The 16619-nt window shown below is 43.3% G+C and overlaps 1 long non-coding RNA gene across 1 annotated transcript in view; it reads right to left on the bottom strand.

The window, feature by feature from the left end:
- The window catches only part of LOC132540441 (uncharacterized), a 143835-nt gene extending 130616 nt beyond the window's left edge, over positions 1-13219 (bottom strand). The window contains exon 1 of the long non-coding RNA XR_009551628.1: positions 13088-13219. This is a non-coding gene — a long non-coding RNA (uncharacterized LOC132540441). The remainder of the gene's footprint in view (positions 1-13087) is intronic.
- Between the last annotated feature and the right edge of the window lie 3400 nt (positions 13220-16619).

Raw genomic sequence — 16619 nt, 5'->3', positions numbered from 1 at the left:
TTTTAAACAGACTCAAATTGCTTAGAGAGTTAACGCATATTCGTGACAATGATTTCAACGTTTACAGTGCCAAATTGATGCCAGATCTGTTGTGGATTAGTTTCCACAAGATAGTTTACAGGGCACCTTTGGGGGCCCTTCAAAGGTGTCCTGTATATAAAAATTTATATAGTTTAGTTTTGGGAATGAATAGTCACGTTGAACATTTAGACTTTTACCTAAATAGTAAGTTACCTTAACAATTAACTTTTACCTTGTCTGGTAAAAGTGTAGCTGTAGGGTTACACTTTTGACCGTAAGTTAGTGTTACCAAACTTGAGACATACCCATAAACATTTAGTTATAACAAACTGGAGGAAAAAGAACTTTTGTTATAAAAACACATTATTTAAAAACAAATTTAAATCTGTCATTAGTCACACAGTTTAAGACTAAACACTTACATATATACCAAAACTATATATAAAATTCAAAAGAGGGTGAAAGAAAAAAAAATTTTGGAGTGTTTCTGGACGTCTCCAGAAACTTTGGCTGCGTCCAGCATTTTTATATAAAGCCAATTACCTTTTAGAGTACTCCAAGCAGATGGGTCATGCAAAAACAAAAAAAAATTGTCATTTAACACACTCACTCACAAAAACAACTGGCCAGTTATAACATAAGACATACAGGGAAAGGGTAGGAGAGAGGTCTCTGTGAGCCAGATTTTGCAGGTTCTTCCATGTCATATTACGGGTCCTGGGATGTATCCTGCATCTGGTCCTCTTGTAGTATTTCTTGTTCTTCAGGAATAACAGCGCCATCCTGCGGGTATTGTCGGACATGGCGGGCAGGAACCCAGACAGGTTTAGAGAAATTTTGAGGGAAAATGCATGCGAAACCCCTTCCCATGGTCAATAATGGGTCAGGCCCTTTCCAAACTTTATCGAGTGGGTCTCTCCATTTGACCTTAATAGATGGGAGGGTAGATGGTGTTTGCCAATGAAGAATAATAGGGGGTAAGGCCGAGTTATTGTAAATATTAAAGAGATTTAATGTAGTTAAGGCTTTTACTAGCTGGATATTGGGGGGATATGTTCCTCCTTTATCTTTATTTAGTTGAGCCTTCAGAGTTTGATGGGCCCTCTCGACAATGCCTTGTCCCTGTGGATTGTAGGGAATGCCCGTGGTATGAGTAATATTCCAGAGGGAACAGAAATCTTTAAATTGTTTGCCTGTAAACATAGGTGCATTGTCTGTTTTCAAAAATAATGGGACCCCCATAACGGCAAAACAAGAGAGCATATGGCTTACAAGCTTTTTAGCACTTTCTCCTGTCTGAGCTGTAGCCCACATAAATTTATAAAAGGTATCAATTGAGACAAACACATATTTTTGTTTGCCAAAGTTTGGTATGTGGGTGACATCAATTTGCCAAATAGCATTAGCTTTTAAACCTCGGGGATTAACCCCAAGGGTCTGGATAGCAGGTGTCTTTATGAGACTTGCACAAGAAGAGCATGTAGCAAGGATATGTTTTAACTGTGGTACAGGAACATCAGGGAATCGAGCTTGAAGGCCTTTAAGATTAACATGGGTTGGAAAGTGAAAATTAGCAGGATCAGAGACAGAGACTGGGAAAGTTCCTGTGGAGGCAAGGCGGTCAACTGTGGCATTCCCTTCGGACAGGGAACCAGGAAGAGGGCTGTGGGAACGAAGGTGTTGAATATACAGTGGTTGGGTTCGAGAACAGAGCATAGAGGCGATTTGAATCAAGAGAGGGGAAAGTGGGTTGTCATCAATTTTCACATACGAACGAGCAAGCCATGGAAGTAAGTTAACAGTATACACACTGTCAGAAAAAAGGTTGAAGGATTCTGGTACAGCTTTTAGTGCAAGAAAAACAGCATAAAGTTCTTTGTACTGAGGGGAATTATCAGGAAGCTCAGTAAAGAGAGGTTTAGGAGATTGTTTGTCTGGGTAATATATAAGGGCAGCAGCTCCCCTTTTTCCACCATCAGTAAAGATTGTAGGAGCAGAGGGAATGGGATCCCAAGAGTAAAGTTTAGGTGCTAGTAGAGGCAGAAGAGGTAAAGAAGCTATCAATTTATTAGAAGGAAAATGGTTATCTATTTGTCCTGGAAACCCCACGAAGCTTATGGCAAAGCGGGAATGATGGCGTATAAGCCACTCTGTATCTGTGAGAGAAAAGGGCAGAATGATTAAATCCGTTTCTTTCCCTAAGACCTGCACAGACCTATTTCTCCTTTGGCGAACCGTGAATGCTGGGTTTTATCATACACTGAATCTGTCTTTATCTTGATCTTATACTTTTCTGTATCCACATTTATGAGAAATAAGTGCTTTTTGTTTTAGCCATTCAGTCTTATGACAGGTTTTTTTTTGTTTGTTTTTTTTATGGCAATCAAGACAAAAACATTGTCCATGAGAGCAAAGTGCTTTATATACTGTGTCTTCAGGGTATTTCATCCCTTCTCTTAGATTTCTTACAGAGGAAGTATATATGTATAGATTAAGTATATGTCATTTGTATATCTGTCCCATTTTTATTCTTTAATGTTACCTATAAATGCATTACCTGCTATAAAAGGAGTTAGAAAACATAAGTTCTCTGATTGAAGGAAAACACCTGGCCTGCCGTCTTAAATTTAAAACATGACACCACTTCACCGAGTTTGTATTTTTTGAAGAACAAAACACTCTTAAGGAAATTATGTCCTGGTCCATGTCCAAAACAGCCTCCTACATGGATTTTTCATTCGTTATTTCTTTTTAAATTTATTTATAAAAAGGAAACACTGACAAAACCATAGGATAAGAGGGGTGCAAAACCACACAATTCCCACCACCAGAAATCGTATCCCATCCCCTCCCCTGATAGCTTTTTATTCTTTAACTCTCTGGGAGTATGGACCCAAGGACATTGTGGGATGCAGAAGGTGAAAGGTCTGGCTTCTGTAATTGCTTCCCTGCTGAACATGGGCGTTGACAGGTGGATCCATACTTCCAGCCTGCCTCTCTCCTTCCCTAGTGGGGTGGGGTTCTGGGGAATCGGAGCTCCAGGACACATTGATGTGGTTGTCTGTCCAGGGAAGTCTAGTCGGCATCATGCTAGCATCTGGAACCTGGTGGCTGAAAAGAGAGTTAACATATAAAGTCAAACAAGTTGTTGTCTAATCATGATCTAAAGGCTTGAGTAATGCAGATGAAGAGTTGGGAGGATGGGGTCTCCATTCTATAGATAGGTAGTAGGCATATTCACACTAGTGCCAGATGTGGGTGAATAGCCAAGACATGAAACTGTACCTGAATGCAAGCAAATAAAGAAAGGTAGCGTGGAACATGTTGACTGAAGTCTCCTGAGGAATAGTTATGGTTCCACTATTAGAAAAGGTGTATTCTATCAGGCTCATCTTTTCCCTCTTTTCTCCACCCTTGGGGGGGAGAAAATGAAGGGATGCAATGGATCAACCTTCATATTCTTGAAAAATGAGATGACAGTGAGATAGAAAATGAAGTGGGGAGCTGTAGGAGGAAGGGAATACCATACATAATAAGATTCAATACATTGCATTAGAGATTTAGAAAATATCAGATTCAGAAATTGTTTTTTTTTATTTGTCTTTATTCACTTTCAATCCTTTCCATACTAGTTTCTGTGGTTATATGTATAACTGCAGGCAAAGGCCTTTCATTATTAATCATGTCATCAACACACTACTCTATCACTGCCTCCAACTGATTCTTCAGTTTTACTCAAGCAGCAAATCACACTACCAAACATGAAAGATGGGAAACACCTGTGAGGTCATGGTTCCCCTTTCTCCTAAGGGGTGCATTTCCTTTGGTATTTTATAAAGGCAATTTTCTGACTTCCCACACTGATGTGCACAAAGGTCTACCCAAATTCTCGTGTCTAGATGGTTGGCTCTGCACAGAAACAAGTTTTAAATGCACTAGGGTGAACCAGTTTTGCTAAATGTTTTATAACGTGTCAGGAAACCTTTATCAAACATTTAATTCAAAACCTGGCTTTGAACCAGGGAGGCATACAGTTCTGTAATTATTTTTAACCTTCTTTTGCTAATCACTGATAAAAAGCTTAATTCTGTTAACAACTCAACTTGACAAATTGCACCGCTCAATGGAATTAATTATGCATTTTATTGCATTAAATCGGATAAACAGGGAAGTGCCAGCAGGAAAAAGGAAGACTGAAAGCGAAGTAAAATGGTCACCATATAAATAGCTTATTGATATCTGACTATTTCTATTGTGACTCAATGTGTTAGCAAAAAAAAAAAATACATAAAAGTACAAACCTCTCAAGCAGCACCTTCAATTTAAGTATGGTTCCAACTAAGTTAATTCCGTTTTTTTTTTTCACTAGAAACATACATTTTCCTCCCCTATAGCAAGCTGATTTGGATTCTTAGAGGGATTTTTCTTCTAATTGTCATGGAAGTTCAACCCTTTACCCTCTTATGTCCTCCAACTTTTAGTTTTAGTAATCTCAGAGCCTGGCCTTCAGGGATTTAACTCAGAGCAGCAAATTGTAACAGTAGGTGTAATATTGTGCCACAAAGGTATTAAAAATGGGAGAAAAAAAAGAGATTAAATTGGCTTCCACTTCACTTCTCCAGTTAAAGTTAAGTGCTCAAGCGGTCAGAAGACCATATGCAATTTTTACGGTTCTCTTTGTCTATAAATATACATGTTTCAGAGTAACTGCTGAATGAGACTTCTGGCACATAACCAAACTACCAAACTGTTCTGTCATATGGACTCCTGTGCTGCATTTGGTCTAGTCAAAGACCTTTGCTATATAGTAAACTCTTCAACAAATTCATGTGTAGAATAGTATGTTCTTTAGGCGGGGCAGTGGCACACCAGGATAAGGGTACATGTTATCATGTGCAAAAATCTGGTTGAAGCCCTCAGTCTGCACCTCCGGGGGGGGGGGAGCTCCTTGAATGATGAAACACTGCTACAGTGTCTCTCTTTCTCTCCCACTCAAATGTTCTCTGCCCTAACAAATTTAAATTTTAAAAGTCACGTCCTTCCTCTCACGTATACTCTTTTGTATCTCTAGTTACTTTTTGTTTTCTTAATTTCAAAATATAATAACACATTTAGATTTTCTTCTAAAATCTAGTATACCCAGTTATTCACTTCTCCCATTTCACTTCCATAACTTTCAAATCAGTACATAAGCATGTTAAAATTAATTTTACCATGATGTTTGATTCATGTTGATTTTACCATGATGAGGGTGTTCAGGGGCCTTGGGTGCTGAGGGGAAGAGGTGGCCTGAGGGTGTTCAGAGTCCTGGGGTGCAGAGAGGAGGAGGAGACCTGAGGATGTTCAGGGGTCTTGGGTGCTGAGGGGAGAGGGCCTGAAGGTGTTCAGAGGCCTGGGGTGCTGAGAGGAGGAGGGGGCCTGAGGGTGTTCAGGGGTCTGGGGTGCTGAGGCTGCAGCTCCTGGCTCTGCTCTGCTCCTCTCCTGCCAGGCATCGCTGCCCTCAGTCCATGTGCCTGAGGGCCACCATCTCTCTCACTTTGGGGCAACACCCGTGGGGAGTCCATGGCTCTGTGGGGAAGCGCGGCTGAGGTGGGGTGCTCTGAGGGGGCCTGGCCTACCTGCCCTGGTCCATGGGCCTCCCTCAGGCCAGGGCCTCACCTTGCCACACCTGCTCAGGGCTCATGGGGCAAGGAGGGGAGGGGGTCGCGCTGGGTGCAGGGCTGGTCCCAGAGGGAGCACAGTGCCTAGGGTGGCATGTGCAGGAACAGGCAGAGCAGGAATTCCACCACCACACAGCCTCCCTACCACTCTGCTGTGCCTGCAGCTCGCACCCCTGCAGGCAGCAGGCCACCACAGCTGCTGCTGCCTCCGCCCCCCACCACCCCCACCGTCACCCCCCCCACCGCCACCCCACCCCCCACCGCAAACAAGAAGCCATGCAGGAAGTGGAGCACATAGGCCTTCGCCATTTATGGTGGACCAGCAGGAAGATGAGGTGCGAGCTACAGCTGGCCCTGGCTGCGAACCCAGTGCACCCAGAGCCAGATGCCAGAGGAGGAGCAACAGCCTCCACCCAATCGATTTTGGCCTGCTGCAGCGCCCTACCAGAGTTGGATGGAGGAAGCCGCCAGGGCTGCTCAGGGTGAGGCGCCTGACACCCTGGCGCCCTGAAAAGATGGTTGCTCAGTTCACACTCTGCTCCTGGTCCCGGCTGGGTCTCCAACAGTAAGTTCTTAATAATGTTTTCTGTATTCTAATCAACTGCTGACTATATAATAAATAAATATTTAAAAATATTTAAAAATATTTAATATTTATTAATATAATTTATATTTAAATATTTTGTTATATTCAAATATTATGAATATTATATTTATAATTAATATTTATTAGTATTAATGTTTAATATTTATATAGTAAATATTTATAATTTCCACATATTCATGTAATCTTTTCCAAATAGTCTACTTAATAGTAAGATTTTGAAGATTTTAATATAATTGATAAGATAAAAATTGAGAAGGAAGGGGAAGTGGAAAGGAATATAAATAAATCCTTGCAGCACTGCTTGTCATTGTTCCTCCCCTGTAGATAGGGATTGGGGGGCTGGAACCTAGCTCCTTGTGTATAGTAATAGAAAGTTTGTTCAACCTAGTGCACCAACAATATTTAATTCTGATGGTAAATATTACATATATATATATATATACTTATAATATATGTATATTCAGGGAATAGTTTAAGTAAGAATATCAGCTTTGGGTGTTGATGATAGCACTTTAGTCTTTTCCTTGAGTGTCTCAGGAGGGTGTATTCCAGCTTCTTTGGTTTACAAAACCAGTGTATTAATATTTGTACTACAAAGACTCTTCATTTAAGTATATAGTTTTCGATAAGGCCAGTTAAAGGTATTAAGATAAGAATAGAAAAGAAGTAATAAATTGAAGCTAGTTGGCCAATAATGATGTATGGGTCTTATACAGGTTGGCTTCTGATTCCAGTCTGATACTATTAGTCAGAAAACACATTGACTTATAGGTCGAAATGCTATACTTTGTTGTTTTGATTAGGTTGTGATTGGCAGATGCAATATTATTTGATATGGATTGGGAGAGGCATATGGGAAAGGGTTCCAGGACTGGGGGAAGTAGAGGCTTTGTAGTGGAGATGTGAGGTTCCTGCTGCCTTAGGGTTCAAAAAGACAATCTATAGTTAATGTTATCATCACATTATTTGGTAATTGGGTTAACTTTGAAAAGTCCTTTTGTTAGGGTTTGCTGTACACTACACAGTATCTTGTATATAGCTGTGCTATTGGTTGCTTCTTATCTACTTGGTCTAGGATTTTGAGAGATTCCGCATATGAAATACACAGACTATATATTAAAAAGACTCAGTCTGTGTTATAAAAAACTTCGAGACATAGAATTAATTTTCCCCTCTCATATTAATTAACTAGTGATTTATATGACTAAATTTTCTAGGAGTATACATAAACACCATTCCCACCACCAAAAGACTGTGACCCATCCCTCCCACCCACTCCCACCCTCAATTGGCCCAGAAAGCTGCATGTCTACCCTTCACCACAGGGTTTTAACTTTGTGCCCTACTTATAATTTGGTCAGGTCCTGCTTTCAGTTTCCCTTTCAGATCTTCTTCCTCAACTTCTGTTGATGAGTGGGATAATCCCATACTCATCTTTATCTTTCTGACTTAGCTCACTTAACATAATTCCTTCTAGCTCTGTCCAAGATGGGTCAGAGAAGGTGGGTTCATTGTTCTTGATAGCTGCATAGTATTCCATTGTGTATATATACCACAGCTTTCTCAGCCACTCATCTGTTGTTGGGCACCTGGGTTGCTTCTAGGTTTTAGCTATTATGAATTGTGCTGCTATGAACATCGGCATACACACCTCTTTTTGGTGGGGTGTTATGGAGTCCTTGGGGTATAATCCCAGGAGAGGAATTACTGGATCATATGGAAGGTCCATGTCTAGCCTTGTGAGAGATTTCCAGACTGCTCTCCACAGAGGCTGTACCAATTTACATTCCCACCAGCAATGCAGAAGAATTCCTCTGTCCCCACAACCTCTCCAGCATTTGTTGCTGCTGTCCTTTTTGATGTATGCCATTCTTACAGGAGTGAGGTGGTATCTAAGTGTTGTCTTTATTTGCATTTCTCTGACAGTCAGTGACCTAGAGCAGTTTTTCATATGTTTATTAGCCTTTTGGATCTCCTCTGAGGTGAATGTTTTGTTCATATCCTCTTCCTATTTTTGGATGGGGTCATTTGCTTTTTTGGTGCTAAGTTTGTTGAGCTCTTTATATATTTTGGTGATTAGTTTCTTGTCTGTTGTATGGCATGTGAAGATCTTCTCCCATTCTGTGATAGGTCTCTTTGTTTGTTTAGTAGCTTCTTTGGCTGTGCAGAAGCTTTCAATTTGATTTAGTCCCATTGGTTTGGTTCTGCTTTAGTCTTCCTTGCAATTGGGTTTGATTCATCAAAGATGTCCTTGAAGTGTAGGTGGGAAAGTGTTTCACCAATGTTTTCCTCTAAGTATTTGATTGTTTCTGGTCTGACATCCTGGTCTTTGATCCATTTGGAGTTGATTTTTGTTTCTGGTGAGATAAACTGGTTCAATTTCATTCTTCTGCATGTTACAACCCAGTTTTCCCAGCACCATTTATTGAAGAGAGCCTCCTTTTCCCATTTAATCCTTTGGGCCCCCTTATCAAAGTTTAGATGTCCATAGGTGTGGGGACTTATTTCTGGGCTTTCAATTCTGTCCCACTGTTCTGTATGCCTATTTTTGTTCCAGTACCATGCTGTTTTGATGATGATGGCTGTATAATATAGTTTAAGGTCTGGGAGTGTGATGCCTCCATTTCTGTTTCTTTTCTGCAAGATGGTTTTGGCAATTCTAGGTGTCTTCAGGTTCCAGATAAATGATTGTAGTGTTTGTTCTATTCTCTTAAAGAAGCTTGGTGGAACTTTGATGGGTATTGCATAAAAATTGTATATGGCTCTGGGGAGAATATTCATTTAGATGATATTTATTCTTCCAATCCATGAGCATGGGATATCTTTCTATTTCTTTATATCAGTTTCTATTTCCTTGAGTAGCGACTCAATACTTTTCAGTATACAAGTCTTTCACTTCTTTGGTCAACTTGATTCCTAGGTATTGGATTGATTTTGCTGAAACATGAAATGGGAGTGATTTCTGGATGTCTTCTTCTTTAGATTTAGTGTTTGCATAAAGAAATGCCACTTCCAGGAGTTTTATGCTGGATTCTTTAGGTCGTTCTCTGTATACTATCATATCATATGCAAAGAGTGAGAGCTTGACTTCTTCCCTTCCAATCTGTATTCCTTTGATTACTTTCTCTTGCCTGATTGCTATGGCAAGAACTTCCAATACTATGTTGAAGAGTAACGGTGACAGTGGACAGCCATGTCTAGACCCTGACCTGAGGGGGAATGCTTTCAGCTTCTGTCCATTGAATATGATGTTGGCTGTAGGTTTGCTATATATGGACTACACTATCTTGTGGAATTTCCAATCTATTCCCATTTTTTGTAGGGTTTTGAGTATGAATGGGTGTTGGATTTTGTCAAAGGCTTTCTCTGCATCTATTGATATAATCATGTGGTTTTTGGCTTTGCTTTTATTGATGTGGTGAATGACATTGATTGACTTACGGATGTTGAACCAGCCTTGTATTCCTGGGATGAATCCCACTTGGTCGTGATGAACAATCTTTTGATATGCTGCTGTATCCGGTTGGCCAAGATCTTGTTTAATATTTTGGCATCTATGTTCATCAGAGATATTGGTCTGTAGTTTTCCTTTTTTTTTCTCTGTCCCTATCAGCTTTTGGTATCAGGGTGATGTTGGCTTCATAGAAGGTGGAAGGGAGTATTCTTGTTTCTTCAATCTTATGGAAAAGCTTAAGAGGTATGGGTACTAAGTGTTTCCTGAATGTTATGTAGAATTCGTTTGAGAAGCTGTCTGGTACAGGACATTTGTTGTTGGGGAGATTCTTAATAACAGTTTCAATTTCTTTGTCTGTGATTGGTGTATTTAGGTTTTGTAGTACTTCTTGGTTCAGTTTTGGAAGGGCATATGTTTCTAGGAACTGTTCCATTTCTTCCATATTCTCTATCGTGGTGGCGTATAGTTCTTCATAGAAATTTCGCATGATTCGCATGGTGTCCTGCACCAAAGCCAAGGACTCAGAAGAAGAAGGAGAAGAGTCTTGAGGTCCTGGTGCACGATGGTTGAAAAGTTGGTAGTGAGAGTGTCAAGAGCACATGAAAATTTATACTCATGTGTAAACAACTGTACAGTAATCCATTAAGGTCTCCATCAAGTAAAAATTAAATAAAAGAAAGCACAAAATATTGAACATAGTAAAGAAAATACTATCGTTATTTGGAGACATTCGTTGAAAGTTTGTAAGTAAAAGTTTAATTTTCTAGTGACTTATCAGAAGAAGAATGGTGTAAAAATGTGAAGTGATTTGGAATATTTTAAAGTTTTGTTTTTTAAATACCTATAATTTGTCACTGTGCTTTATTTTGCAGGAATTATAAGATCTTAGTGTTAATATTTTTTACTGTGGTGCTATGGAACTAAAATTTATTTTTATACCTCAGAAACAACTAATTATTACTGTCTAAAATGTGTCATTTTGGTATAATTAATTTTGAAAAGGAATTACCATATTAATTAATAAACTGATGAAAGCCCCTTTCAGTGACAATCACAAAGTTATATTACTATGTTAAACGTAGGTATCCAAATTTTTTTTTTTAATTTTTACTAAGGAAACACTGATAAAAAACATAGGATAAGAGGGGTACAACTCCACACAGTTCCCACCACCAGAACTCCGTATCCCATCACCTCCCCCTGATAGATAGCGTTCCTATTTTTTAACACTCTGGAAGTATGGGCCCAATATCAGAAGGTGGAACGTCTGGCTTTTGTAATTACTCCCCCGCTGAACATGGGCATTGGCAGGTCAATCCATACTCCCAGCCTGTCTCTCTCTTTCCCTAGTGGGGCAGGTTCTGGGCAAGTGGGGCTCCAGGACACTTTTATTTTTTCTTTTCCTGAGCCTGACATTTGATATGCAGGTGGATCCAACTTATTGTCTAGGGAGATGATGCCATGGCTGGAAAAAGGACCAGAAATCTGGATCAGGGAAGAGAGTAACTGTGTTCCTGGGATGCGAGTCTGCACTACCTTCCTTCCAAGCCCTCCCGCCCAAATTCTGCCTAACCCTGCTAAGGCTGTGGGGAGAAATCAAGGAGCCCAGGCAAAAAGAGTGCATTAAAAAGGCACATGTTTAATTTCCAGCAGGAGAGGCCACTGGCTGAAGGTACCAGGTGGCCCCACTGGAGTTTACAGTTTACACTTTATAATTTACAGTTTACATGCTTCCTTCGGGGGTACACAGAGAGTACATGATGGGGAAGGGTGCAGCTTCTTCTCATCTGATGTGAGGTCTGTAGAGTCCTCTGCCAAGCGCCGTCCTCCATGGTGCTGCTCTGGGGCAGGTGGTCACTGAGAACTGTGGACTGCCTTGCACTGGTGCCGCCATCTTCAAGTGGAGCATTAAGTCATGACCTGGGGAAGAGCAAGAAGGCCACTTTAGGGCAGCCAAGTCTCCTCAGCAATGGGGGTTGGGGGGGAGAAGAGGGAAAGTGGGATAGTCAGGCAAGGGGTGAGAACAACTTTAAACTAAAGCAGACCCACCTTGGGTGACTAGCTCCTCAGCCAGTGTGCACCCCGCTCCCCCTTTACTGTTGGATCCCCAGGCCCAGGAGTCCCCCACTCCTTCTCACAGAGGAAAATGTTCCTTAAAGCTGAGCCCTGCCCACAGCACTCTCTTGCTAGAGCAGCTTCAGACATCAGGGGAGGAAGCCCCTGTGTGACAAGGATCTGAGCAGCCTCCACCTGAGACCCCCATCAGTTCCCCCATGCTGGACCCCAGGGCTCTGCAGAGAAAGCACCAGGAACAGTGCTTGCTTCTCTGAGTCAGAGTGCTGTGTCCTCAGACAGTATGACACCAGGACATAGTTACCTTCCCGCACCCTCTCAGCTACCTTCCGCTATGCCCTGTGACCACACTGAGATGTTTCTAAGAGAACCTGAGATAAAGTCTTGCAGCTTGTCATGTGGCAGGTTAAGCACAGGTGGCACAAAGTGAAAGGACTGGCTTAAGGATCCAGGTTTGAGCCCACTGGCTCCCCACCTGCAGGGGAGTCACTTCACAGATAGTGAAGTAGGTCTGCAGGTGTCCCTCTTTCTCTCCCCCTCTCTACCTTCTCCTCCTCTCTCCATTTCTCTCTATCCTATCCCATAAGGATGACAACATTCATAACTACAGTTATTAATAACTATCACTTTTAATCAAATAGAGATGGGAATGAAAGCTGAAATGAAAAATAGATACCTTCCTGAGAAAACTATGCGGTCTTCACTCGGCCCATGCTGGCTTCTCCATGTGCTAATGGGTACACAGGTGTCCCTGACTCCAGAGATGTGGTGTGAGCTTTCCTCCTCCTCCTGCTGCTGCCTCCGTGCTCCCTATTCTCCGCCTGGGTTAAGGAAGATCATTGGCATGCGTACTCAATCAGGCTGTGTCCTGGGGCTGGGGGGGTTTGCACTCCACACCCCTCAAAAAACACACCCTAACTCTATGTGGAGCCTCCCAGGTAGGTGCTGGGATGCATGCCTTCAAGGTACAGGGAAGGGACCTGGGTACAGCTCACTTCACTCACCTGGGTTGTGTTCCCCAGACTAAACTTGTGCCTCTCTCTTTCTGTCTCTGGCCAGGAGCCTCACCTACAAGTGCACAGGTGGTCCCCCAGTCTGTACTGCTCTGAATGGGGCTAAGCTTAGGATCTCTGAGTTCCTCTGAGAGCAGTATTCCCCACTGTGCTGCAACCCTGAGTGGAGCTTGGAAAGCGTTTTCTTGCTCACGTAAATTGGAATGAGTTTACACCTTGAAGTTCAGAGATAATAATGGTCACGGAATGCAGTAGGTACCTTGGTGTTGGCATTGGCAGTTCCTCCTTTACTACTTCTGTATAATGTCTGTGCTGTAGGTTGGCCGGATGGATGGATGCTGGTGATCCCTGATCTGTGGGGAGGTTTCTCTCATCCCCAGTGGCGCTGCCTCACTAGCCTTCTCACAATGGATTAAGGAAGGTCAAGGGAATGTCTACGAGATGACAACTGGTAACCCCCTTGCTTTTCTTCCCAAAGCAGTCCCAGGGGCTGAACATTGTGGGCATATTGGATCAATAGCAGCCAGACTCAGAAATTGTGGGCACCCTTATCGGGTACAGCCCTAGGCTCTCTCCCACATGGAGAAGGCAGGGAGAAGAGGCCTGGAGGCTCTCACTACACTCACTCCTCAGGTGCTCCCTGACTAACCCTCCTCCCTCACATGGCCTCCAGGAGCAGGCAGGGTGTTTGGGGCCTCTTCAGTTACTCAGACGGGTGCAGGGGCTGAACCCCTACAGAATATGGAATCAGTGACAGTTCTTGCTCTGTGTGGGAATCTCTTTGGGTCCCTCCTTTGTGTGGAGAGTTCACACTACCAGAGATGGGTGTCCATTTCTCTGTCCAGGTCTCTGTGGCATGTTGTTCTATGCTCCTCTCGATTATGCTCCACTGCCTGTGCATCTAGGAGACCCTGCTGTAGATCCCACTGGTTCCACTGACACGTGTCCTAAATCCTATGATACCCCTGCCTCAGGCCTGCTTGTGTGGATGCAGGATCCTGGTGCAGGGAAATCTCACCCTGTCAACTGGAAGGATTATTTCAGTGTGGTACCATAATGGACACGTGGAACTGGAACAGTGGAAGTGTGTCACTAGTGATGTTAGGAAGAAACATTAGCAAACATAAATGAGATTTGAATTCTTTAATAACTGTCATCCATCTTCAAAGAAATATTTCTCTTAATATGTGAAGTAAAAAGATATCTACAGATCATCACCCTAGCACCTTTAATGTCAGGGATTGAACTTGGGAGCACTTACTTTTTCCTCTCCAGCCTCAGCCAAGTCTTAACCTACTGGGCAGCAGTTGCCATATTCCATCATATGTAAGAGAAAGAGAGTCACCTGTATAGGACAGTCATCATATTAGAGCTAGGAAATGACATGAAACCATTCATTTAATATATGGGAATGAATGTGCAAGTGCAAAGGGGTTGCCCATGTTCTTAAATTAATACAGTGTCTTCTTTAACTGTCTAGAAAGCCTTTCCAATCTACATTTTGACCAACTCTGTTGTTCTTAAGTACCAGAAGGTGAACGACTTTGTTTTTAGTCTCTTCATCACAGTGTCTGTCTTTCTGTCCTCTGTTTCCATGAGGCAGGAACTCCTTGTCTCTTCATCAGGTGTTACACCAGGACCAGATGAGTCCTTGGCTCTGAGGAATGGCTGCTGTGTGTTCTGACAGGGAGAGATGGGGGTGGCCATGTTGTGGAGTAGGAGGAGACAGAGAGTGAGAGGGTGACTGCACCTGAGCAGAGAAGACAACTCAGGAGTCTGTGTGAAGGCCACTCCTGACCAAGTCAGGGATGCACCACATGAGGAAGCCTCTGCAGAGCTTGCAACCCTCATTGTCTCTCTGCCCAGGATGCTCACTGGCCAAGTGCTCTGATGGAGTCACCAGACTGTGCATGCAGCTGTGTGGGAGCTTCTGTTAAGTAGTCCAAGTGCCTAGGGTGCAGTGTTTCCCACTGGAACAAAACCAGAGTGGAGCTAGGAAATGCTGATTTTGCTAATCCTGTATCATAGTTTAATGAAGTCTGGAGATCAGAAAGATCTTGAAGTGCAATAATTAGCTCCCTGTTGGAATTGTCCAATCTTCCTCTTGGTCTGCCTGTGATCACGGGAATCTGAAAGCTGGTGACACCAGAGCTATATGGATGCTTCTCCCATGCCTGCTGCTGGTATGTTACTATTCACCTTTCTCACCTGGCATTAAAGAAAGTCACTGGCCTGTTGCCATGGTCAGGGCTTGCAACCCAAAGTGCTTTTCTCTCTAAAACCACTCTCATGGGCTGCATATTGTGGGAATGAATGGCTTCTCTCAGGGTGGAATCCCACAGTCAGCAATGGGTCCAAAGCTCCTGCTCTGGGTGCCCTTCTTGGGTGTAGCCCTTGGGCCCCTCCCCCATGGTGAATGTAGACTGAAGGGAACTGGAGGCTCCTTGCTGCTGCACTCACTCCTCAATTGCTCCCTGTGTGTGTCACCTCCCCACAGCTCCTCCCAGAGAAGCCAGGGTATGCAGATCCTCTATACTTATTCAGAGGGGAGCAGAGGCTGCACCCCACACAGCCAGTGTGTCCTGCCTGCAGTGCCAGCTCTGTGTCTGTGAGGAAAGCTCCAGTTGTCCATCCTGCTCCAATTGCCCATGCTAATTGTGAAGAGCTCACTGTACAAGAATCAGAAGTCCACTTCTCTGTCCTGGTCTCTGTGGCAAACTGGCCTCTGGTTCTGGTATGTCCTCTACTGGCTGCCATCCTCAGAGATGCTCCTGCAGATGTCACTGGCCCCACTGACATATGCCTCAGTGCCCATGTCATCCCTGTCTCCAGCCTGCTGGTGTGGTCACATGCCCAGGTACACAGGAGACAAATCCCAGCCAACATGCAGAGTTGTTCTACTGTTGCACCAGAATCAGTTCATTTAATTTTGGAAATAGCAGTGTGTCACCAGTGACTTTTGGAAGGGAATATTTGAAAAAACATGTATGAGATTCAAATTCTTTAATAGCTGCCACTCATCTTCAAACACTTATTATTTCTCTCACCTAGGATGGAGACCTACCCAGATCATCTCTCTGGTACATGTGCTATCCTAGATCTACCTTGAGAGCACTTAATGTTTCTCTCCAACTCCGGCCCATAGCTCATAATCTGGTGTTCCTATTGGGTGCAGCTCTAAACTCCCTCCCACATGATGAAGGTAGACTGCAGGGGCCTGGGGGCTCCTCACTGCACGTGCTCCTCAGCTGTTCCCTGCCTGCACCTCCCTGCACACAGCCCCTCCAGGAGAAGGCAGGGTGTACAGAGCCTCTTTATTCACTCAGGGGGGAGCAGGGGCTGAACCCCACAGCACCCAGGTTTTCACCTTGCAGTGGCAGCTCTTTTTCTGTTGGGGAAGGTTCTCTGGTCCCCTGTTAGTAGGAAGAACTCACTCTATCAGAGTCGGGGGTTCACTTCTCTCTTCAGGTCTCTTTCCAAGCTGGTATCTGCTCCTGTGGCCTGCCTTCCACTGCCTGTTGTCCTAGTGACCCTCCCGCCAATGCCACTGACCCTGCTGTCAAGTGCCCTAAAGCCCATTTTCCTACTGTCCTGCCTGCTGGTATGGCCAGAGGCCCTGGGTGTGTCACCAGTGATATTAGGAAAGAAATAGTAGAAAACATGAATGAGATTTGAATTCCTAAGTTCCTTCCACACATTTTTAGAGATGTATTATTTGTCTTACGTGTGAAGCAGAAAAATCTGCCCAGGCCACTGCTCTGTCACATGTGATGTCAAGCATTGAATTTGGG

The sequence above is a fragment of the Erinaceus europaeus genome, chromosome 9 (assembly GCF_950295315.1).
Source record: "Erinaceus europaeus chromosome 9, mEriEur2.1, whole genome shotgun sequence".
NCBI classification, from domain to species: Eukaryota; Metazoa; Chordata; class Mammalia; order Eulipotyphla; family Erinaceidae; genus Erinaceus; species Erinaceus europaeus.
This window is presented reverse-complemented; position numbering and strand designations above follow the sequence as displayed.